At 41.7% G+C, this 24,489-nt stretch overlaps 1 long non-coding RNA gene across 1 annotated transcript in view; it reads left to right on the top strand.

The window, feature by feature from the left end:
- Positions 1–24,489, top strand: part of LOC127025836 (uncharacterized) — a 111,642-nt gene that overhangs the window by 66,281 nt on the left and 20,872 nt on the right. Inside the window, exon 2 of the long non-coding RNA XR_007767702.1 lies at positions 19,064–19,198. This is a non-coding gene — a long non-coding RNA (uncharacterized LOC127025836). The remainder of the gene's footprint in view (positions 1–19,063; positions 19,199–24,489) is intronic.

Genomic DNA, 24,489 nt, shown 5'->3' with positions numbered 1-24,489 from the left:
AACACAAAATGCTCTCAGCAAGCAATAATGGGTTTAATAACGATGGACACAATGCTTTTCCCTTGGAGAGGGGTCATGGAAAGAGTAGTTTCTCAAGGAGCCTCTGTATCTCAGTGAGTCTGCATCTAAATGAAGTTTACAGCATCTTTGGAGTTGCCATATGAATCTCTGAGGACAAAGCATGGGTCCATTTTGCATACTCCTTATCCAGCCTCTTCCACTTAGCAGACATTTTAGATAAAGGAACTTTAGTAGTTCTGTCACTGAAACAACTTTTACATGGAGTAACCTGGCACTAAATAAAGTGCTCCAAGGTGCTTGGTTGACAAGGACCAGGGTAAGCTCTCGGACCCTTTTATTAGCCAAAGCCTGAGCCCTGGCAAGAGAGAGACAGTTTTACAAGAAACTTTTTTTTAATGACCTAGGAAACCAGCTCCTGAATGTTAAAAATAGCGGAGCTGAGGAAATGTCCCTGACCATCTGCTGTTGAGAGCTGATCTCAGCCAAGGCGATGTACTCAACACTGTTTTGCAGAAACAGGTTTTACTTAAGACAGAAAGAAGAAAATGGCTGAGGTTTGTCACTCTGCAGGATTAGGACCCCTCAGAAGATTATGGAGGTACTTCAAAGCAACAGGAAGGCTGCAGAACTCCAAGATCCAAATTATTAGCTTGTATCCCCAAAGAGGAGCTTAGAAGCAGCTCCTGTAGACATGGAGATTTTCTGGATAGGTTTTTGCTAGAAGTTGATTCACATTGATAGGCAGGCTTGTTCTTCACTAGGGAGCAATATTTTAAAAATGCATATGATCAACCTTCCCCAAATTTTTGGCTTTGATCAAGCTGAAAAGCAGTTTCAAAAATGAAGGGGGGGAAAAAAAAGGTGTGTTAGATCAACCTGAAACAGTATGTTTGATCACAAAATGATTTCTTTTTCTTAATTTGGGCATTCTTTTAATATTTTCTGCTTCGACTCAGGGCAACAAATACTTGAGATATGTCATAATCTCCACCCCTGAGGATTTGTAAGAAAACTGTAGACAAAACACTTTCAGAAGTGGTTTGGATACTGCTGATGGAGACGGACGAGAATGGAATTTCTCAGCATGGTCTTATCTGCTAGAGGTCATAAAACACTTAAAGTCTCACCAAAATGCTTGCAGAACTAACAAGTCATGCATGCTAACAAATGTAGGGGAAAACAGCATAGGATGGGATGCGATTTCCCCCCCATAAGATTAACTGGTCCTTAGATTTTTATTTTCTCTTTTTTTTTTTTTGTAAAGAGTTTTGTGCCCTTTTGATTAAAAAGAGAAGCAAGAAATTAGCTGACCTTCCAAGCTCTTTCCCAGCCCTCCTGGTGCTTCTAAATCTGATTTTAAGTATCTTCAGTCAGAATCGCACATGCCCTTCATGTGTCTATGTGTGAAAGTAGCTACTCCACAGAGTCTTGGAAGCAGTTGGCAAAGGAATAAAAGCGGGGGGGGGAGGGAAGAGGAGAAATGTATATACCCAAACATAACATGTTAACAACTAGTCTACAGGAAAATATCCTGTGTCCAAATGAAGAACCGGCATGGAAGCAACTAGCAGTGAGTTGCTGATGAAAGCAATGTTCTTTCTAATGATGTTGGAGATCCAAACTCAGAATTTGTGTGGAGCACTCATGAAGGACACCCAAATGTCAATTAGCACATGCAATGGCATCATTACCGGTTTAACCAAAGAAGTCACATAAGCCATGGACCCTTCTGGTTGCCTGTTAGGAGCAGTAATCGAGTAAATTAAAGCATCATGAGGATAGTGTACTATGAGGTAATGAAGGATGCAAAATACAAGTCATTAGCAGTGGCCATTTGCAGATAGAGAACTAGGGTAGAGAAGAGGATAGCACATGGGTAGGAGGAAAAGAGGCCATCATGATGGCTGTCTGTGCTGGTATATGCAGACCTGCTCAGGTCTCATTTATAAACTGGCATGCTGTCCCATACACATACTCACACTCATCCCTATTTGGTCAGCTCCTTTTTGTCACTGATTAAAAGTACCAAGAGGATTTGTCAGAAATGCATCTTGCCTGCTTTCTTATCTAAATGGTATGAAAAATGATGCCCATATCAAGATGGGAGCATTGTGTCTAGTTGGGAGCATCACAAAGTTTCAGATTCTACAGAAAGATCTGTTTGAACAGGAAGGTACTGAGGTGACCTCCTGCAGACATATCTAGCCCCTTATTCTGGACCTTCTCCAAAGCCTCTGTGTCTTGCAGCTTGCCCGAAGGCATCCTAATTCTGCACTATCTCAGACCAGGAGGGGGTTAGTTTTGTGGCATGAACTGTCTGCACACAGGAAAATGGGGGCACAAGCACAGCAAAACCTAGCATGCTCCCGCTAACCTAATCAGTGGTGTCTGTAACAGAAAAGATGCAGCATCTTTTACCCATGAGACAGGTGTGCCTCTGGCTCTTTGCTGCTCTGGCTACCTACATTTGGTTGTGCAGACATGCAATCGTAGGCATGTGTGACAGACTAGGAAAGAGTGACTCTGAAATGGAGATCCCTGCTGTTTCAGAGGAAAGAGACAAGCTGTGACAGGGGTTCAGGGCCATGTGAGAACCTGGCAGGGTGGTCAGAGAGAATGTGTCTTCCCTTTTCCAGGCAAACACTGTGTTTGCAGTGTAGCCACCAGACACTGGGGCTTTGCAGAGCCTCCCAGAGGCTTAACCTCTCAATCTCCTGTTCTCTGCCCTCCCAAAATGTCACATCTCACACAGGTGTGTCTATCCCTTTGCTCCATATCTCATGATCCATAACACTTGTTGGTCCAGAAGGAAAACCAAACCTTCAATATTTCTAAGCCTGCACTTCAAAGTGTCTCTCTGCATATAGAAGTGTATGCCCTATAAATTGATAGTCAGCAGCTTAGAATCCCCTGCTCTGATATGATGTAAATCTACAAACTTTAACAATCAAATTAGGGAAGCTCAGCATAAAAAATTATGGCTGTTCTGAAGCCACCATGACCCTTGATGCATCAAGCTTTGGCAGGGGGCCAGCCTACCACTTAGCATGACGTTTCTGGAAAAAAAGGGGGCTAAATGATATTTTTCATACTATATCTATTCTTTCACCTTACTCTAGCATGTTAAATGCAGCTTTGCTCTAGGTATGCCAATCCAGGCTTCTCTTTCCATTTTATAGCTGAGTTTTGGAGTAGTATATTAATCCAGAAACAATTAAATAAAGTTCTGGTGTTATCTGTTAATTATGAGGAAATAGGGAGTTATTTCAGTAATCCTACTACTGTTGTGTTCTGGTTTTGCAGCTTCTTTCTAACATAGTTGTGGTGCAGGAGATGGGGAGGAGAAGTAGATGTTGTTTATAAATTTTTTGAGGACTCAGGATGCTTAAATAAATGAGTCAAAGAAGTTAGCTTGATATGAATACATGCAGGACTGACCGGCTAGATCTGAGCACAGTGTGACGCACTGTGTGTGCAATGCCCTTAATTTCTTGTCAGCGCATTTCATCAGTGAGCTAGTCCCCCTGCTTGTGCCTCTGTGCTGGTTCTGCTGCAAGCCCCTCGGGCTGCGCAGTTGGTGAGCCAAGCACTGCTCCGATGGCCTGATTCCTCACCCTAGGTACCAGCTGTTCCTCCAGAGCCTGGGGCATTTGTGAAACACAGACTGCCACGTGGCCGAATGGTGGGATGTCTTATTTGTATGCACAAAAGCAGACTGGTGAGAATATCTTCCAAACTCAGAAGGGGGGAAAAAAAAAATTTCCTTTCCCATGTAAGGAATTTGGAGAGCCAAGTCTTTGGCAGGCAGTTCCCCTGGCAAAGTGAATAAAGGAGGATCCAAAGGAAGAATCCATAGTAAGAGCCTACAGCTGGGCACATCTTGAAACCTGTGGCGTATTCTGCTCATCGAAACAGCCTCTGGCTTTGGTCTCTGACCAGGTAGATGTTTGTGCTGCTATAGTATTAGTGCTCAGTAATAAATATCAATATACATAAATACTTTAATCAGATAAGAATAGGAAATTGAGATGTTTGGAAGAAATCACAGCAGCCAGGAACTTCCAAACATGTGAGCCTCTTTTCCTGTTAAGACTTAACCTAAAAACTGTATTTTAAAATTGCACTTACTATGTGGTACCTTTTTTGAGCTTCTGTTCCATTTGGCAAGTTTAGCAGCTCATTAGGGTCTCTTGCTTTTATTTTGACTTTGAGTGATGAACACTGTAGAGAATTGTGAGTCTATATTAGTACTAATAAAAATTATAGTGTAAAGGCCGGAGCAGCTAAATCCTAGCCTTTGAATGCTGTGAGAATTATGCAACAAAACATATCATCAGCTGAGGATTTAGCTCCAAGCTCAATCATGTAGTGCCCAGCTTTGTAAATGGTGCTTTGTCGCTGGTCCAGTGTAACAGGATATAAAATTGGTTACATCAGACTTGTTCACTGATATTCAGCATATCTGGTGATCTCTCTGCAGCAGTGTGCAGGGGCTGAGGTATTAGGCAAAAGCACCCTCCCACTTACTCTCCCCGTCTATCTTGCTGTGCTGCTTGTGAGCAGCAGGTGGGGTGAATTCTGTCCCCAGACTAAGCAGATGGCATGGATATTCCTATATGTGAGTCTTTTACCTTGACTCAGTACTTTTTTCAGGGTGAATTAGGGACAAGGAAGAAAATCCCTCCTCTGTTGGCTCTTCTTTTTGGTCTCCGGTCTCTCTGTTAAGCTACTGCAGTACTGTACTACCTGTGCACTTCTCTAGCACGCTCTGCAGCAGCATTTCTCTTCTCTTATCTAAGCAGTGGTGGATTTCACTCTATTGCTATAGTAGAGGTTGCAAGCACATATTTAAACTCTGATGTCATCTGCTCTCCCTACACAGCATTTGAGTATGTGTGGCTTCTTTTCCTGCAGTCCCTGCACATAAATATTTAATACCCACAATGAAATAGTGGTAAGAATCCATTTAATTAGTCCAAATGCCACTATTCCTTCAGCATTTTAGGTAGATTTGCAGGACTAAATGAGGCTTTGTATGCTGACAGCTGTGGTAAGTGGGACCTGTGATCATGTCAAGGCCTGGCTTCCTTGCTACACAGCAAGGAGAACCCTCTGGGTTCAGTGGCTGCAGCACACACTGTCACTGTGGTGTGGGGTGTCATTGCCCCAGATCACTCTGTGCAATGTGAGCTACTGCTCTTCATTCTACCAAGGGACAAAACAAATTCATTAAGATATTCTTGAAAATGCACAGTCTTACAGGATACTGTTCATAAGGGGCTGTGTGGAGTGATCTGTCAGACACTGAATTTCAAAAGCAGGTAGGACCCATTACCTGCAAATGAAACCAGACTTTTTTTTCTGAATCTTGGACCCAAGCTGGTTCAAATGAGGTCACAAAGATGCACTGTAACCAAGCTATGTGCATTTCTAAACACATTTTACTTCATCAAGAGGTATTTGCGAGAAGGAGAAATGATGCCTGCACTCCCTTGCAAAGCCCAAGCTATCATGTTTTGCTGAGTTGCCCATTGCTATTTAAGCATCTGCTAGCTTTGATGCATACTTTAAAGCCCTGTGGGAAGCAATGGCATGTTATTATAAAGGGCGCAGAGTAGCTTCTGCAGGGTGGTGCTTTTCTCATCAAATCCATTCTGTTTTCAAAATGTGCTCTCACCCCTCAGGGAAATGTTAGGCCACCTGCAAATGTGCTAGTTTGCTATACTTCATTGTTCCTAATGTTTTAAGTCTAGTCTGGCTCCAGTGAGGTCTGGAGTGCACTTTCATCATCCATTTATATAAACATAGCTGGATGCAAGCAGGCTCCCCCTGCATCCACCAAACACAGTGATGATGTGCTGGGCTTATTCAAAGGCAAAATGGACAAAACACTTGGAAATGTCTGGAAGAGATCCTCCAAGGATGTGCTAACACAGCTACATGACATACTGTAATATACACGTGCTTTTGTTTTTGAGGCTTCTGCTAGCTTTGGCTCATGTTACTAAGGCTTTCATCTACAGTTCCTTTGAAACACCGCTTGTTGTCATAACACAGAAGACATTATCTGAATCAGGCTGAGTAACCTCCCGTAGTTCCTATGGCAACTGGATGCATTCTCTGTTATCATAGGGACTTGCTTCAGCTTTAACACCACAACAGAATCAGGTGTACTGTTAAGGAGACAGGCTCACTTCAGTTAACTGCCTTGGAAACTGCCAGTCACACGGTCCCTATCACAAGCCTGCACAGATATTTGGTGCTGCTACTTCCCCAGTGAAAAGGCAGACCATGAACATCCAGTGATTGTAAGCAAAGGAATAAGGAAATCCCATTGACATTATGTGTAAAGATGTGGTGAAATGTGCCATGAAAGCAGAGGACCAGCTTCCAGTTAGAAGCACTGTGCTGCAATGGGAACAGCTCACTTCTCTTTCATGACTTACATCATAGTCACATAACCATTGCATCCATTGGTTAAGCATAAGCACGTTCAGCATGTCCCTATCACAATGGTAGGTAAATCTGGTGTGTGTCACGGAGCAGCAACAGAATGGGGTTCTGGTGAATCATTTCTATTTAGACATTAAGTGTCCAGGGAATTGGGGCAGGTGAATGTGGCCGTGACACATTGGTAACAAGTCTGACAGCGTTGCTGGTTAAATTGCATGTCATGGGTAGGACACAGAATATAACAACACGATATTTACTGAAAAGAAGGAAAGAGCCATCTGCAAGACAGAACCCAGCAGCTTCCAAGAAAAGTACAACCTCCCACACTCCCCCACAAAAAAACAGGAGAGAGAGAATAGAAGTGGAGATATTAAAGCAGATGATGCCAAATGCAGGCATAGTTAAGAGGACTCAGGTTTGTACATCTCGCCTCCACCCTAAGCTGATAAATGAGAAGGCAATCCCATTTTCTGCCAGCATGAGACACCTGCAGGTTACAGCAGGACAATCAGATATCGTGCAGGGCAACAATGATATGTCACTAGCTCTAAGGTGTAAAGCTGGACTAAATAGAAATAATCTGTATTCATCTGCATCCTCTCTCTTTCACATTCTTGTAATAAAGTAGTAAACAAACATTGTTTGTGTTCAGGCCAAGCCCTGGAAGAAGAATAAAGGCAGATCAGTCCTTGGAGGGACAGACAATTTGGAAATATAAGATTGTTTCACTTTTCAGGGCTGTTTTGGATCTCTGTGTAATTAGGAGGAAGTGCTATAGGTAAATACTGTATCTATCACTTTCATGAGTGACTCAATCTAGAAGACTAGTCCAAATTGTGTTTGGCTTAGTGCATCCTATGAAATTATGAACAGGATCTGGCAAAAAGAAATAGTCTTCCTTCCCTCCATTGTAGTCACACTTGCAATGGCTAAATCACAGAATAATGGGATTCAGGAATGCCAACAGGGCAAATGGGTATTGCTGCAATCTGACTTGCATCAAGTAAATGAATTGAAATCTGAGTGGGATGTTACCCTATTGTTGTCACACTGAGATCTGAACCACTCGCTTGCTGGGGCTGAAACCATGTAACGCTACAGTTGAACAAAGTATCCAGAAAGTGAGAAACCCCCTCTCATCCTTCAAGAAGGTCTAGCAATGGATTAAACAAGTGTGTTTCTGCTGTGATGGTATAGCCCAGTAATACCTTCTTTGCAATCACAGGACCTGTGGGCTGTGTGAATCACCATCATGTATCCTCAAATTATACAGAAATTCAGAACAAAAGAAGAAACCTGCTGAGGAGAACTGGTAAAAAGGCTACCAGCTCTCAAGCTAACCAGGAGCTTAAAATTAATCAGGCACTCATATCCTATTGGTGTATCATGGCATGGCCCAAACTGTGACAGTCTGACAGCCTCTAGAAAAAAAAATTATCTTAATGGTCTGAGCTCAAAAAATAAATGGTTTTCTGAGGCTAGGAAGGATAATGCTGTGGCTCTAGTGTGACTCCAGTAGAAGAGGTCTGAATGAGATTTGACTAAAGAAAGGAGAAATCCGGTCTGTGCCAGATATGCAGTCACTGGAACGATTGGCAGGTTCTCCCCACCAACATGGCATTTTTTTTTTCTTTTCTGTATTTAGATGAAACTGAGAATGTGAAGTAAGGGATGATTTCAAGGCGTGGGGAGTTTTGTTTCATTGCCAGTACATAGCCTGTGTCTCTTAGAAGATCTGAACAATGTTTTCAACTGTCCGGAGGGGTTATTGGAACTTCCTATATCTCATGTTGTTTTGAGGGGAAAATTTCGTTTTATGGGAAAACTTCGTTTTATGGGAAAACAGCTAACCATATAAACGCAGTTCATTCTCATGGAGATACTGGATGAAACGTCTAAGTACTGTAAATGGATATAATACTACAGCCTTTAGTAGATCTGGGTCACTGTGCATCGCTTCAGGATCTGACCCATGAAATTCCATTGTATGACACTTTTTAATCTCCCCCAAATGTGCTGTCAAAGTAAACATCTGTATAGAGCTGCTCTGTTCAAATAAGGCTCCATAACCTCCAACTTCATATTCCCGGAGACCAACTGGATTTTATCTCCTGTTATGTTTATATTCAATCATTTTTAAGCATTAATACCCTGGGTATTTAATTGGTTATGTTTCCTCTAAAAAGCATTGAACAAATCCAACTGTGTAAATGTGCTCAGCTCCCTCACTGTCCTGGGAAAATATGTTTGAGCTGCAGCATAAATTCAGAGGTTTTCCTGGGCTGTGTAACTCCTTACCTCCTGATCGACATCCTCCACTGTCTGGATTGGTAACATTCTGCTGTTGCCAGGAAAGGGAAGATAAAAGCAGAAAGATCCAGGAGTCAAAGATCCCCGAGGGAAGTCTGCTGGCTCCTAGCTAATGGTATTAGAGCATCGTTCTGAGCCCTTACCCCAGCTCCCTGCGTGCCAAGAATACTTGTGTTATTTTGGTAATCAGACATAATTCATGCAGCTCAGTCTGTAATTCCTAGAGTGCTTTTCTCCGATGCAATTGTGAGTGAATCTGCAGAGAACGCTTCCTATTTGCATTAACTCACTGACTGCTGGCACTAAATAAGGAACACATGGTTTTGAAACTCCAGTAGATGTGCTGAACACGAGGGTAGCTCTAGATTAGATAATGCTTTCTTCTGTAGTATATTTACCAGACAAGACACTGTTGTGGTTTAACCCCAGCTGGCAACTAAGCACTGTGCAGCGGCTCTCTCACTCCGAGTAAAACTTGTGGGTTGAGATAAAGACAGTTTAATAGGACACAAAAGGAAGGGAAAAGAATAATAATAGACTATACAAAACAAGTGATGCACAGTACAATTGCTCACCACCTGCTGACCGATGCCCAGCCAATCCCCGAGCTGCAGTGTCCCCCAGCCAACTCCCCCTGGTTTATACACTGGGCATGACATTATATGGTATGGAATATCCCTTTGGCTCATTTGGGTCAGCTGTCCTGGCTGTGTCCCCTCCCAGGACATAATTTTCAATTATGTGAAATCATTACATGGAAACCTAGCGCCTGGAAGATGTGTTTTCCTTCCATCAGGAATTATGGCATTGATGCTGGAATTGCAGGATGGATTTATGCAGCAGATCAGAACAAGTGCTCAGAAGGATCCTTTCTGGCCTTAAAAACCTATGAATTTACAGCAGCACAGAAAAATAGAGGCTCTTGGGCTCTTTCCTGATTTTTGAGCAAGGCTTTTTTGTCTTGGCCAGTTTTTTCCCAGTGCTGTTTTCTGCTTTGCTCCATTTACCCACCTGACTTTCCCTTTTGGAATTACATAAGGAACAGCAATGTTTTCTGGCATTGTTCAAAGACAGGGCTTGTTCGTTCCTTCCCAGGAGTTTCTATGACATTATCTTTACAGTGTCAGGGAGATATTTTTACAATGGCTGCACACTCTTCTCTCCCAACCAGTTGATCTAATCTATCAGAAGGTTTTTTTAATCTTTTGTTGGAAAAGAATTAGTAATTTTCTCTGCATTTTCTGTCGTCTTTAAAGACAGGGAATGGACTACTGTCACAGAATTGTAATAACTAATCTCTTCTTGTTCCCTTTATGTTAGGTATTATTATTAATACTTATCAGTCTATTGTGCCTAGGAAATTAAAAGACCTGAAGTAGCCTGATGGGACTGAATGTTTTTTGTATGTTAGAAACTCAGCTTAGGGAAATTTGTATCTTGGTCACAAGCATAAGAAACTGGAAGTGATTATGCATAAGTTTGAGAACTATATTTCAAACTGATTTCTTTTCTTGGAAATAAGCACTACAAAGATTAAAAAAAAAAAAAAAGCAACTCTCTTTTTTTTTCCCACAGAAAGGGCAGGAAGCCTAAGGAGAACCGTACCCTAAGCAGTGATCATTTGTGTGCGTGCCATAAGATAATTTCCTACATAGGGAAAGAAACTATGGACTCAAGATTAATTTCAGCACATACCTCCAAGAATAACAGAGGGACTCTGCTGAGCCTTCCATGAGGGAGCAACACATCATGTTTGTGCAATATTGAGCTGTCCTGGTTTCGGCTAGGATAGAGTTAATTTTCTTCCTAGTAGCTGGGATAGTGCTGTGTTTTGAATTTAGTAGGAAAATAATGTTGATAACACACTGATGTTGTTAGTTGTTGCTAAGTAGTGTTTATACTAAGTCAAGGATTTTTCAGCTTCTCATGCCCAGCTAGCAAGAAGGCTGGAGGGGCACAAGGAGCTGGGAGGGGACACCATCAAGACAGCTGACCCAAACTGGCCAAAGGGATATTCCATACCATATGATGTCATGCCCAGTATATAAACTGGGGGGAGCTGGCCAGGAGGGGCAGATCGCTGCTTGGGAACTAACTGGCCGTCAGTTGGCAAGTGGTGAGCAATTGCATTGTGCACCACTTGCTTTGTATAGTTTAATTCTTTTAGTATTACTATTGTCATATTATCACTGTTTTTCATTCCTTTCTGTCCTATTAAACTGTCTTTATCTCAACCCACGAGGTTTTTTTTCCGATTCTCTCCCCCATCTCACTGGGTGGGGGGGGAGCGAGTGAGCGGCTGCATGGTGCTGAGTTGCCGGCTGGGGTTAAACCATGACATGAGCCCTTTCCGTTTCAGTCAGAAACACTCACCGCTTTTACCAAGACAAGTTCTCTGAACATTTCTGTCTCATTACAAGTTCTGACTTTTTTTTTCCTTTGTTTGCTTTCCACAATAATTTACTCTAATCATTGTGCTAGTACTTGATATAGAATCAAAATCATAGAATGGTTTGGGTTGGAAGGGACTGTAAAGATCATCTAGTTCAACCCTGCTGCCATGGGCAAGGATATCTTCCACTACACCAGGTTGCTGAAAGCCCTGTCCAATGTGGCCTTGAACACTGCCAGGGAGGAGGCATCCACAACCTCTCTGGGCAACCTGTTCCAGTGCCTCACCACCCTCACAGTAAAGAATTTCTTCCTAACATGTAATCTAAATCTATCCTCTTTCAGTTTAAAACTGTTAACCCCTGTCCTATCACTACATTCCCTGATAGAGTCCCTCCCCATCTTTCCTATAGGCCCACTTTAAGTCCTGGAAGGCTGCTATAAGGTCTCCCCAGAGAGAGGGGGCAATTCAATACAGAAGACATTAAATGTGTATTTAGCTGGAGATCCTATGTACAGAAAGAAGTTATTTGAAGTTACTGGGATTAAATAATGTATTTCAGTCTTCATCAACAAATTTTCCTTCGCATAAAACACCCAGAGCAAATGTTACTCTAAAATTGTTTAATTATTATTTCTCGTGCTGAGTTATTTGTTATGAACTTTCCATCTTTCAGCATCTTCTTCAGTTAGATTAAATCTCATTTTCCCACTCAAATGATCTTGTGTGGATGGAATCAGCACTTTCTGTATTTAGAATGAATCCATTTTTTTTCACATTATTAAAGTGTGATAAAATAGGAAAAATGTTTCTCAGGAATCCTGGAGCACGTTTGACTTTTCTGTTTCTTGTTTACAAAGGCCATAAATGCTTCTCGGTTTAGACCTGTGCAAACACAATGAGTTAGGGTACAATTATTCTTCAAATGCAAAAGGAAAAGGAATCTTGCTTCAAGTACCATGTCTAAGTAGGCCCTCCATAACCTTGTCCAACTGGCCCAAGGCCACAACTACTCATAATATGAAATATATTCAAGTCAACAATATTCTAGGCTTTGAAGTAAAAGGTTAATATTAGTAAAACTGACCAATTACCTTTAGGTGGAATCTATTGGTACGTAAATAGAAATCTATATGAAATATTCATTACTATTTTTGTGGGTGTATAAATACAAATTAGTAGAAATAAGAGAACAAAGAAGTAACAAGTCCAGAGCTATGTCCAAAGCTATGCCCAGAGTTAATTGTTTGGTGTTTGGGTTTCAATCACTTACAGGACTTTGATATGTCTTTAGTGACCAAATTCCCTTTCTGTAGTTCTTAAACTTATTTTGAACAGAATTTCTTCAAGGGGGCTGGGGGGATCTGATCTCTGGACTGAGGAAGCTATGGTTTACTTCCAAAAGTGAGTTTGGCTTCTCCTCCTATCTTGCAAGCTGAGAGTCAGAGATGCTGGTTGTAAGTCTAGCACATTTCATACTTGTAATGAGACTTTTGGGCTGTGGGAAGAGAAATCCCATCTCCAAAAGACTAACTTTAAAGATGGGAAGGATGGTTGTAATAGCCTCTCATGAGGATGACAATTCAGTTCTCATTCCTGATGCTGGCAGAAACTCACTGGATTATCATAGGAAGGTCATTTAATCTCTGAACAAGCCTACTCTCTTAGGACTTCTGGATATTACTTGTCTATAAACAGCCATCTTTGTCTGGAAAACCAGTAGTAAAAAAAAAAAAAAAAAAAAATCTCCTCTTCCACAAGAATGAGTTAAAAGCTCTTTTTTTTTCCATGAGGAAAGATAGCTTTTAGCTGTCCTGAACTAAGCCAATGGCTTCCAGATACAGCCTCATTCCAGATACCAAACAGAAGTGGAAAATTTCCCACTCTTTCAAATAAGAGCCAAGTCAGTATAGATCTTAGCAGTTTGATGCAAAGCTGGGACAGGATCTATTAACTTATATCAGCTGACGATCTTGTCTCTTAGTGTGCTACAGAAACCTAGGACTGCAACTTTTGGTGCTTAGCTAAAGGACCTTAGCTGAAAGGGGTTTGTTTATTCAGTGGTGAAACAAGTTGTCTCCCAGACCTGCTGTCTGACATTGATTAGACAATAGTTGTGCTGAAGCCAGTACATTCTATCAAAGGTTTTGTGCCTTCCAGTAGAGCAGGAAATGTAAAGCGCTTTATGTGTAAAAAGAAATATTAATATTTAAGCTAACAGTCATAGGAAAAAAAAAATCTAATAACCAGAAACGGCTTTAGGTGCATATTCTTTTTTCCTGAACTTGCAAAAAGTTTAGGGGCTCTATGTGTATCTTGCAGTTATTAAAAGAAAAACACTTAAAGCTTTCTAATGTAGCACAGACTGTTGTGTTTGGAAACAAGAAATGTTTGATCGCTGCTGTGGGAAAGTCTGTCTTGGCTGCCTTGTGCCAGTCTGGTATCAAAGCTGGACTTGATTGCTTTGGTTGTATGCAGTGCTTGGGAGTCTATAGTGAATCAGTAAGAGATTCACTGAACAGCTTTTCTTTGTAAGAGATTCACTGAACAGCTACATTTTATGGCTAACTTTGTTCAGTGTTAGATGCCTCATACAGCAGATCAATGATTCAGCCAGTGGGATCTCAATGGGATTTTTTTCTGGATGATTCAAATGTTTGAAAACCCCAGATCTGCCACAATAACAACAGTGTTCATCTCTGGTGTCTTCGTCTTGAAAGCGTCTCAAAGACCTTAGCAAAATTTCAGAATGCACCTGGGATTGAGAAAATGTTCTTGGATCTGCTCCTTGTGTAATCATCAAAGGCTGAGTCTTGATCCTGTCTATGCCACCACCTTTGGGCAAGAACTCCAGATTTGTGTCAGTGCAAATTGGGCTTCTGATCCTCCCATGTTCTGTATTAGAGAAAAAAATGTCCTTGAGATGCTTCTTGCTATTCCAAATGATTTTGAATTTCCCAAAAGTATTTGCACACGTGCATGCACGCACAAACTATTGTGCTTTTTTTTGCAGCCCTTGTTGCTGTCAATAGGCCTAGTAGAGAGAAGAGATCCATGTAAACTTGTTTTAAAAACATGGTGAGACTTCTTGATTTGCATTTTACTTTACAGTAGGATAGCAAGTGACCCTTAGTGGGGCTTGAATCATAAAATCACTACAAGCTTTCCTATTGACCTCACTGATTTTCAGGCAAAACTAGCAGAGTACAGTGACAAGAAATTCATTTTCCTAAAGGTGGTTGCTACTGTTCTGAGCAATTTGCAAGGATAAAAGGTTAGACAGCATCCATCAAATTTGATCACTGCATCAGGAGAACCAGGAAGACCTTGGGTATTTTATATTCTTCCTCATTTTATAAGTGCCTTCCTGAGGAGACAAATTCCCTTAGCAAGAATAGAGGTGTAGGGTATATCCAGAAAAAACCCCTTCAATTACAGAGCAAAGGACTTCATAAAAATATCTTGCCAGTTTCTACACCAGTCTCTGGAGATGTGTTGTTACTGCCATTGTGCTGTACTGTTAAATCCACTTTTAAGGAAGCAGAGGTTTTATTCTGATCTTACTTGCTGTAAAACCCTAGGATATTTCCAGTGCATATAGCATCAGTCTTTTCTATTTCAAGATACCGTTCTTCCCCTTCCCTTTCACTGGAGAAGATGATCATTCTGCTGTCTTGGCCATGTCTGGAAAAACAATTTGTACTCTATTACTTTTTCTTGGTTTCTCCAGCTATGGATGTTAACAGGGTAGGGCTGTTGCAGCCACTGTGCAATGACAGAGCAAAGCCACCAAAATACCACACGCACCAGAGAATAAAGTCCCCTTAGTCCTGCAGGTGGAGATGGGAAGTTCAGGAGATATTCTTAATGCAAGAGAGACTCCATAGGACAAACTCTATCACAATACATGACTCTGCCAACCTCCTCCTGTTACAAGCAGCGTGCTGTCCCTACCCTAGTTGGCTCCATGCACTAATCGCACCCAGAAGACTGCTTCCTAGCCAAGCTTGAGGAGTTGAGAAACAAAGTTATTGATCCATTGATGCTTGTTCAGTTGGAACATATCCATGGAACAAGAATAACTGCAGATAATGGAAGTTGTAGTGAATAGCTAGGCAGATACATTTGTCATGGTGAGGAACACGCTTAGTTAATATGGAAATCTATAGAGGAAATCAAGGTTATTTAGAGACAAGCAACAGATTTGTGCGCACATACAAGTAGATTTCCTCCCTGATAAGCACCTCCTTCTGTGTCTGTTACGTGACATGTTTCTGTTACTCAGGCCCTGAAAACAGTTGTCTAACAGTATTGCATCTAAACATGCAATGGCATATGATGGGTGATTGGCAAAGGATGGTCTGTTTCAAGAATGGAAACATAGTCCGTGTGCTGTGGCTTAGGGATTTCCCAAGATCTGGAGTCAAAATAGATTCCATAAAAATATAAAAAATAATTATTCAATGGTAGAGGCAGTACGTCTGTGTACTGGGTGGTGGGGTGTGGTCCTGTGCCAGCCCCTTGCTAAGCTAGGGGAACAGTCCATTTCTTGTTCCAGCTTTCTGTAGATAACTTATCGGACCCAAAAAATGTCTGTTCCCAACTCCCCCTTCACTTTTGTTTCTGGATAATGACATCTGACAGCAAATGAGAACACAGTGCACATGGTGAACTGCTACCTTTACAAAGCAGGCATTTTCCCCACCTCTCTTGTGTAATGTAACAGGGAGAGTTCACACACAGAAAGCCCAGCTTATTTTACCATGTCTTAGAGCAGTATCAGGTTGAAGTAAATATGCTTTCCAATGCCAGTCATGTCATTCAACTGACCACCCTGAAGTTACTTCCGTTTTGAACATATGTTAATGACAGGTCATGTTTTTTAGTAAAACTATTTACCTTGCCTGGAAGCCCAGGAAGCCAAAAGCAGATCAGTTAGGCTTTGAAAAAACAAAGGTGGGAAAATCCAGGAATGGTTGTCTTTTGCCCAGTGCTTTCTAACGGAGCAACCACTGTATCTGTCCAGCTGTGTAAGTGTAGGAGTATTTCTTGTTCATCCAGTAGTATAAACTGAATCATATTCTCAGTGAATAAATTTGGATTTTTTTTTTCTGTGTATAAGTGCCTCTTCCTAGTTCCCATTCACTGAATGGATTAGACTTCAGCATTCACTGGTGTAAGTTGCCAAAACCTCAAAGCACAAGAAGGAGCTAATCAACATGTCAGAATTAAAATCACTTGTCTTGGTCAGAGGCAGCATATGCTGTCCCATGTTTCAGTATGCTTGTAGTAGAGAAGGTGGCTTTGCTGAGTGTCAGGACTTCCTGTTTGATTCAAGAAGTTTCAGAGTAAGAACATAGTCATAGCATGTGCACATTATTCCTTAGAGGTGACAGTCCAGGCTGTTTTAACCAGTATTCCAGAGTAGTAAAAAGCACCTCAAAATTACATCTCGTTAATTTTTCTGAGGCTTTGGGAATTCTGGAGCATCTGGCATCTCAAGTTTAAAGGCACTAGATCTGTCTAGACCAAATATAGTGGCTGTTCAGAAAATGAGATTAAAACAAAATGACATATAATCCAGGGAGAATCCTGAGGTATTTCCCCTAATTTGCATTCCACTTTTTCTCTGGCATTGACACCCATGTATTTTGGGGTGGAAAGGTGGCTGAGTGGCATGCTGCTGAAGAGCAACCCTCTCCTGCCTGCACAACACAGTAGGCTATGGCCCGCCTCAGCCTGGGAAGGGGCTGAGATGACTCTAAGCAGGGAGACCCAGCCCAGCTTTTGCCTTCAGTCAGAAGGAGGGTCCTGCTTCTTGCAATGTTTTGTTGTCAGCCAAGTGCCTAGGGGCTGACGTGGCTAATGAGTTGGGATCTTGAACAGCATTTTATAATTAAAAAAAAAAAGAGTAAAGCATTCCCGTTACCTATTAAAAAGACAACATCAGCTTCTTTTATGAACTTTATATCACTGCACTAAGGGCTGCTTTTAAAGTGCTAGTGTTGTTGGCATAGGCATTGTGGTGAGAATTAGCAAACACTGCCCTTGACAGCAAGCCATTGTCTATAGCATCTTTATCGTGAGATTTAACGAAACTGCCAGCAAGTCAAAATTAATGCAAATGAGTGCAAATTCACATATTCCAAAAGGATTAGAATATCATTAATGTGGGCATTAAATATTTAAACAATAGCTCTATGAAAGAATTATAAGCCTTCAAAGCTTGCCTGTGTTTTATGACCATATTAAAGCAGTTGTAATGACATCTTCTGTGATGAGATTAGGAATTATCTTTTTTTAAATATCAGACGATGATCATGCCCAAAGCCACTGTTCTACCCACAGGTTATGGTCTCCCTGTTTGTTAGCCAGATTTCAACTCAAGTGGATGTGTCAGGTTAGATGAGGCAAGGGTGAACCATGCATCACTGAACATGCCCACACCTATTGAAAAGCCAACCAGAATAACCAGCATGAGCTGTCAAGAGTCAATCCACCACTGGCTTCTAGAATCAGAGATCATCCATGCATGTGCTTTATGCATATCGTAGGATTCAACCCACTGGAGAGTGGATAACTTTTTCCTGGCTATAGTAGACCCTGTCTCTACAAACGGTTCGAAGACTTATCGTGTCCAGTGCAAGCCTCCTCAAACCTTGGTTTCAGCTGTCTTCCTTTGCTTTGCAAACAACTGCTCACTTGTGCTTGATCTCCAAAGGATATCTTCAGCCAGAGCTTTGTACAGGCAGAGATGAATTTAGTGCCAGCTGCTGGTGCAGCCAGGCAGTGAGAATGCTTGTTCAGTCTGGGGGTTACTTACTCATATAATTAGTCTCATCTACGCTTTGTTTACATATCCGATACTCTGAGTTGTGTCTGATACTGTGCCTTCCTGTCTAAGTCAAATTTAAGCTAAGCGGTCCAGATAGTGATAAAATATAGTCACATTCTATAACCAGTTAAAGTTAAGCAAAAAGTTCAGATTTTTGAAATGCTTCAGAATAACTTGATGGAAACAATGCATTCCCCCTCTTAGCCCCTCTGAATGTCTTCCTATCTTCAGTTACAACTGCTAGGATTGTGAACGTGAACAGAAGGATTTTGAGAATGTCTCAGCTGATAGAATAGTTTGCAGAGAAAAGGTGACCACGATCGGTCCCCAAGACAGACTGGGATTAAGCCAGTTACTTGAATGGTATATGTGAAATTAACAGGAACTTTGAAGATATTTAGGTTGAGGAGTTAATTTTTAAAACTTTCCCTGCTTTGCATAAGCACCATAGTTCAGGAAAACATATCTCCTCGTTATATATATATTTGACTTTAAGTGTCAGTTATTTTGTTTGGTTGGAATATTTTTATTTTAAATTCTTAAGGCAGAACCTTTTTGATTGGTTTGAATCTGCTCCTGAGAATTCTGACAGCACAAGAAAGGACTGAGCCATACCAGGGACTGTTCACGTAAAACACCTTTGTTGCGATGACTGAAGTCACAAAATGGATTTGAGCCTTACTGAAGACTCAGCCTATCGTAAGCATGTCAGGCCTTTCTCTGGCTCTCCACTAGAACACATAAGAGCTCATCACGGTCTCCATTCTTATTCTCTAGGCATTGTGTGATCTAAAGGGATAGCTAACAGATCATTTTAAATATCTGGGATTGTCCTGTCACCTGCTATGGCATTTCTAAACCCAAGAGGGCCATGACATGGAAGTCTACAATGGTATCTCATTACAGCTTTCCACTCCTAGTGCACACTCCTTGACAATGATGCAGTTATTTCAAGCAGAGTGCCATGTATGTCTAACAAAGGAAATAAAAAAAAAACCACCAAAGTGAATCAAGACAGCAGTGAAAATAATCAACTGCATTATTCCTCTCAGGGAAAGAAGAGAGAAGCGAAGAACCCACTTGTGCGGCTTAATGCATTTTTCAAGGAGCTCTGATACTATAATGGGGAGGATTGTATGGGAGAGAGTCACTAGAAGACACAGATCCAAAGCCTGTTAAAGTTGGTGGTAAGATCTTTATTGTATGAATTGTTATTGAGGCCCTTGAACCTTTGCTGGCAAGCCACTTAACTTTGCAAAATGCTGAGAGCTCTGCAGTGGGAAGTACAGAAAAAACATGGTAGGCTGAGATTATTTCAAAAACAACGGGTACATTGTGCCTTCTGTGCTTCAAACCTTTACTTCTGACAGCTTGTTTTAAGTGTTTAAAATAAACTGGTCCTGTAGCTGTGGTTTGAAGTCAATTGCCACTGAAATGATGCAGGTGAGTAGGTAGTCTGAGTTGCCTTGAGATCTGCTCAGCCCAGCTTTACAGGGAGGTAATGCAAGGAAGGTAGGTGAGGGTTTAGCAGATGTTGTATTAGCCCATGACTGATGCTTTTCAAGAAGAGTGCCTTACTATGCTCAGCAGCTGCAGATGACAGGAAGTATTGTGACTGCAAAGCACTGACTTTAACACCAAATTCATATCACGTGAGTCATCAGTGTTGCTTTACCTGGGGCTAGTAACTTTTGCTGTTTTCTCCTGAGGACTTGGCAGTCTACCATGTCACAATATGCATGCAACGTGGTAGGAGGAATTGGCTGTGGAAGGGAAGAGCAGGGAGAGAGTGGTAGGAATTTGGTCTGAATGCATGGGGCTGGGACATAGCATCATTGCAATGTCTTCGTAAACCACCCTCTTCATAAGAAGATAATTTTATTGTGTTATTTTAAAAGCCAGTGTGTGAAGCATGAAACCCCACACCTGAAAACAAGGATGGTCTGGACTGCTCAACCCTATGACTATCAGAAAGAGATGAGCTGCAAGCTTGTGTTTCATGGGCCCTAAACAGTTTCCTGAGGGTAGACAATGATTCAGACATTGCAGCATTGCTTATTTTCATTTTCGACACTAGTACAAAACAGCACAAGACACAGAACAATACAACCTGTCCAAGCACTTCAGCTGCTGAGGTTTTTTACTTGTTTAAAGATGGTCCAATGCTATGAAAATCAATTATATGACTAATGTCATCAATTTCTAAATTTATTCCTGTTAATCAGTAATCCGTTTTCTGTAACTACAGGAACCATTAAGTGACCAGTACATGGTATAATTAAATACAACATATTAATGATCCCCTACATCAATTTGTGATCCTTTAATGAATGATGCAACTGCATCACAACTCTGGTTGCTTTGGTTGTATGTTGGATTTAAAAATTATTTTCTCTGTTTAATGGCCAAATAATTAATGATGAATCAGTGCATGATACTCATGTTAAATCCTTGATAAAAACTGCTATAATGCCTAAGAAGGACATCAAGCTCAGCTAAGGTGGCAGAAATTATAATTATTTCAGCTCTTGCATGAATAATAGTTGCTAGGAGGCTAAGCTATAGGTTTCCTGTTCATTAGCATATCCACAAGCACAGACCGCAACTGGGAGTTGGGGGATAAAGCAGCAATGACATCTGAAAGCTAGAGACAGTTATTTACTGTAATGTCAACTGTGAGATTTTATGTAATCTATTTGAAAACCTTGTGGTAGATAAAGACAGAAAACGAAAAGGTTGGAAACAAAGCTTGATGTAACTTGAAACAGTTACATAAATATTTATTTATGCACATCTGTTCTTCTTGTGAGTGGCTTGCAGATATATCCATTAGCCATCCCTACACCAGTGACCATTTCTCTTCCATTGCTGCTTAGTACAAGCCCTAGAGCTTGTCAGTTTTTTGACTACTGCTTTTTTTTAATAGTGCAGTGTGCAAATTCAGCAGTGTTTGGTTTCAAGTTAGACATTAGGAAAAGGTTTCTAGCTGTAGGATTGTTCAAGGAATAAATTGTTTGAGGAACTGGTAGGATCTTTATCACATGAGGTAATAGACTTTCTCAGGAATGGTTCAGGGACGGCTGATCCTGCCTTGGGGCAGCAAAGAGACTAGATAAGCTCTTACGGCTCCTTCTTGCCCTAGGAATTTGTCGAATGTTTGTTGAATTTTCTCAGTTGTGTACGTAAACTGAAAAATCCAGTTTTGAACCTTGATAAATAGTGTGCCCTCACACGGAAGGCACTGAGTGACACCCAGAAAAAACAAGTTTGAAAATCTGCAGCCCTGCTTTCTGTGGTGATAGCAATTTTAGGTGCCTTAGAGCCAGGAGGCATATTTGGCCAGAATTTTTTTTGCTTTGCAAAGTCTGGTAATTGGATTGGGTTAAATTCTTTTTGCTGTTGGTTGATCCTACTGCATAAAACCTTGCTGCAAAATCCTTGATGCTTATTCTTTGCGTTCTGAAACTTGGATTCCAAAATGTGAGGTTAGCTGTATTTTGTTGGTTCCCATGTGCCAGATAGGCAATGACTGCTAAAGCAGCTGTGAAACAAACACAAGTGCAAGTCAGCAAAATGTCACTCCTTCATTTGAAGGAGGGGAAATTGCTCAGATGACTCCTCAATAAATCTATCTCAAGTTGTTCTGTATATCCCAGAGGGGAATTGGGGGTAGCTCTGTTTTCAGGTTTTCCCAGCTGAGACGAGAATGAGCACAGATAATTAGATCAATTTCCTCCCCCTGTATGGGCAGCCAAATTTCCATCACAAGGGTTTTTTGGTGAGTGTGCAGGGAACTTGCTCAGATTAATCTTATGAACCTGATTTCCTATGCCCCTAAATCTCAGGGAGCTCAGCCCCTGCCTCTGCATAGCTCACTGCACTGTCTCATCGTCCTCAGCTTCATGGACACAAGGAGGGGGGAAGGCACCCTGCACATCGGGAACCATCCCCACTGGAGAACCTCTGCTGCTAAGCAAAAGCATGCCTTGGGTGCTCATGCAGCTTCTACATAAGTGCAGCGGCACAGAGATCAGTGTAAAGTAGAAGGTCTACGGCAAGGAGGGGTATGAGCCCTTGGGTGTTCACTCTGCATTATGTTTTTGTAGCTGAAGAGTGTGTGGATATCTCTACAAAAGTTGCAGTCAGTACAATGACAGCTCAGGAGCGCTGGATGCTCGGTAGTCAGGTTTCTCATTTGCCTGCCCTGTCTGCCCAGCAGAGGAAGCACTAGATCTCCATGGGAATGGGTAGCTTTGCTGACAAGTCAGAGAAGCAGCAACATTATTCTCTAATAGCTTGGGTAAGCCAAGAGACTTCTCAGCAGCACTTACCTGACCCTCCTCTCCAGCCTTATGATCAGCAATTGCTTTTACCTTTCATGTCACCTTTTATGGAGATCTGTTTACTGGAGACCTTTCATTTGTGTGTTGGGTGATCTGCACTATTCTTCTGCAGGCTGCGCAACTGCGTAACAAAAACTAGGTCTAAGGAGAGAATCTTTTCTGTGTTTCATCACCTTTGCAGAAGTGGTACCACTCTGATGTCTCTCGCTCCCCTTGGTTTTCTTTGTCCTACTATTTCCTAGCTGATCTTTACCGCTAATGCCTCTCCTGAGGAGCCTTCTTAAGCAACTGAGAGCTGCGGGCCATTTTGAAGGTTTTCTCTGTGCTCTTTGCAGTACTCAGCAGAGGAATACATCAAGGTCCTTCAGGTCTTCTAGTCTCCTGGTAACTTTTTTTCTTTTCTCCCCTGATTGTTGTAGATCAGTCTGTTGATTTATGAGTAATTAAATGTTTCTTCCAGGAGCTGTGCTCCTCTGGCAGATGCATTCAGCAAAATAATTTTAGAAAACCTTTTCTGTGCTGGCACAGCATAGCTACTGCAACATAGAAAGGCTGAAAATTGGTAGGACCTTCAGTAGGATGTGAGTGGGGAGGACTTCTGAAGCAGCTTCTCAATATACAGCCCGTGTTACTGTTTCCCATTCATGACTAAGGTAATTGGGTGCTTGTGCTCTGCCATGACAAGAGGGCTTTTCGTTGCTGTTCTGTGTTAAGCGTTACTGATGTCCTGTGGAAAAGCTGCCAAGAGAGCTGTCTAGGGGAATTTTTTCTTTCTTTATCTGTCTTGTAAAGAAGAGAGTATTACTGTTGCTGGATCTAAGCACCTGAAACCTAAGTTCACTGTGAAAATGGAATTGAGTCCTGATGCCTGATTTCTGCCTGAAAAAGGAAATTGAATCGAAGTCCCACAACCACGTAAAGTCAGTTTACTTCCCTGTCCTCAGCAGATCTGAGGAAATGTTCAAACCTTTGTGATAAGTGAAAGTGGATCCCAGCTGAGTGAGGAATGGGCTGTGGTGCCAGAGGTGAGCAAAACTCATAATGCTGGCAGCTGCTGCTTCCTGGAAGGGAGATGCTCTCCCAGTAGCCCACCAGCTCTGGTTACCCCTTTCCAGTACAAAACAGGACTGTACACAGAGACAGTGTGGATTTTAGCAGGTTGTCAGCATTGAGTACTATGCTATTTTTCTTATTTGTTTCTTTGCTTTCCTGCTGTTGATGCAAAGTTGTTTTGCTTTGAGCATATATATATGTATAAAAAACCAAAATAAATTAGGACAGTACACACTGCCTTTCCTTTGATCGGGTTGTAGTTTCTCTAGAGCTGCCCTGATTAAATCAGAATGATTAATAAATTGAAAGGGTTTGTGTCTGATTTGTAAGACTTCTTCAGGTATTAAAGAAGGGGGGAGAGAAACATCCAAAGAACCAAGAAAAGATAGTTTACTGCTTCATTATCAAATAATACTGTCTCTTGCTAACACAGAGAGGACATTGTCTTTAGGGGCAGGTGCCACAGGATTTTGTAAAACTAAGTGGGAATTGCCAGTTCTTCATCCTTACATATCTGTTTCCTCAGTCCAGTTATTTCACAGTGAAACACTGCTGTAGTGGAGAGCTCTGTAGGGAAATGCAGGGCCTGCGACTTCTCACATGAGCATCTGGTGCCCCTTGACCTTCCTAGGAGAAGGGCATTTTGTTCCCAGCATCCATTTAGTGCTCTTGGTAAATGTAAGATGACTGCAGTGAGGATAGCTGAGGCACACGCATCTGGAAGGACTGGGCTCTGCAATGTTTGGGATATTTTCTCTGTAGAAATGCTACTGTGTCTTTCAGACTGTTCTCTGCCAAGGTCCCCCATGTGCTCAGCTTCCAGTGAGGACACAAGGCTGAGGTGGCATTGTGTCAGCTCAGGGAGGCGAACGAGGGGGAAGAGCTTGTCAGGAGAGAATCTCCTGAGGGCTTAAGCAAGTGCTGAAAATCAGCTGAAGTCAGAGGCATAATCTCTGTAAGAGCTGCTCCTAGAGTACCCTGGCTGTTCCTATTAATAACCACTACATCTGCAGAGGAGGAAAATAAATCTGATCCCACTGAGGTTTTTGATCCTGTAAACATCAGATTTTTGTTCTCCGTTA

The sequence above is a fragment of the Gymnogyps californianus genome, chromosome 25 (assembly GCF_018139145.2).
Source record: "Gymnogyps californianus isolate 813 chromosome 25, ASM1813914v2, whole genome shotgun sequence".
NCBI lineage: Eukaryota > Metazoa > Chordata > Aves > Accipitriformes > Cathartidae > Gymnogyps > Gymnogyps californianus.
This window is presented reverse-complemented; position numbering and strand designations above follow the sequence as displayed.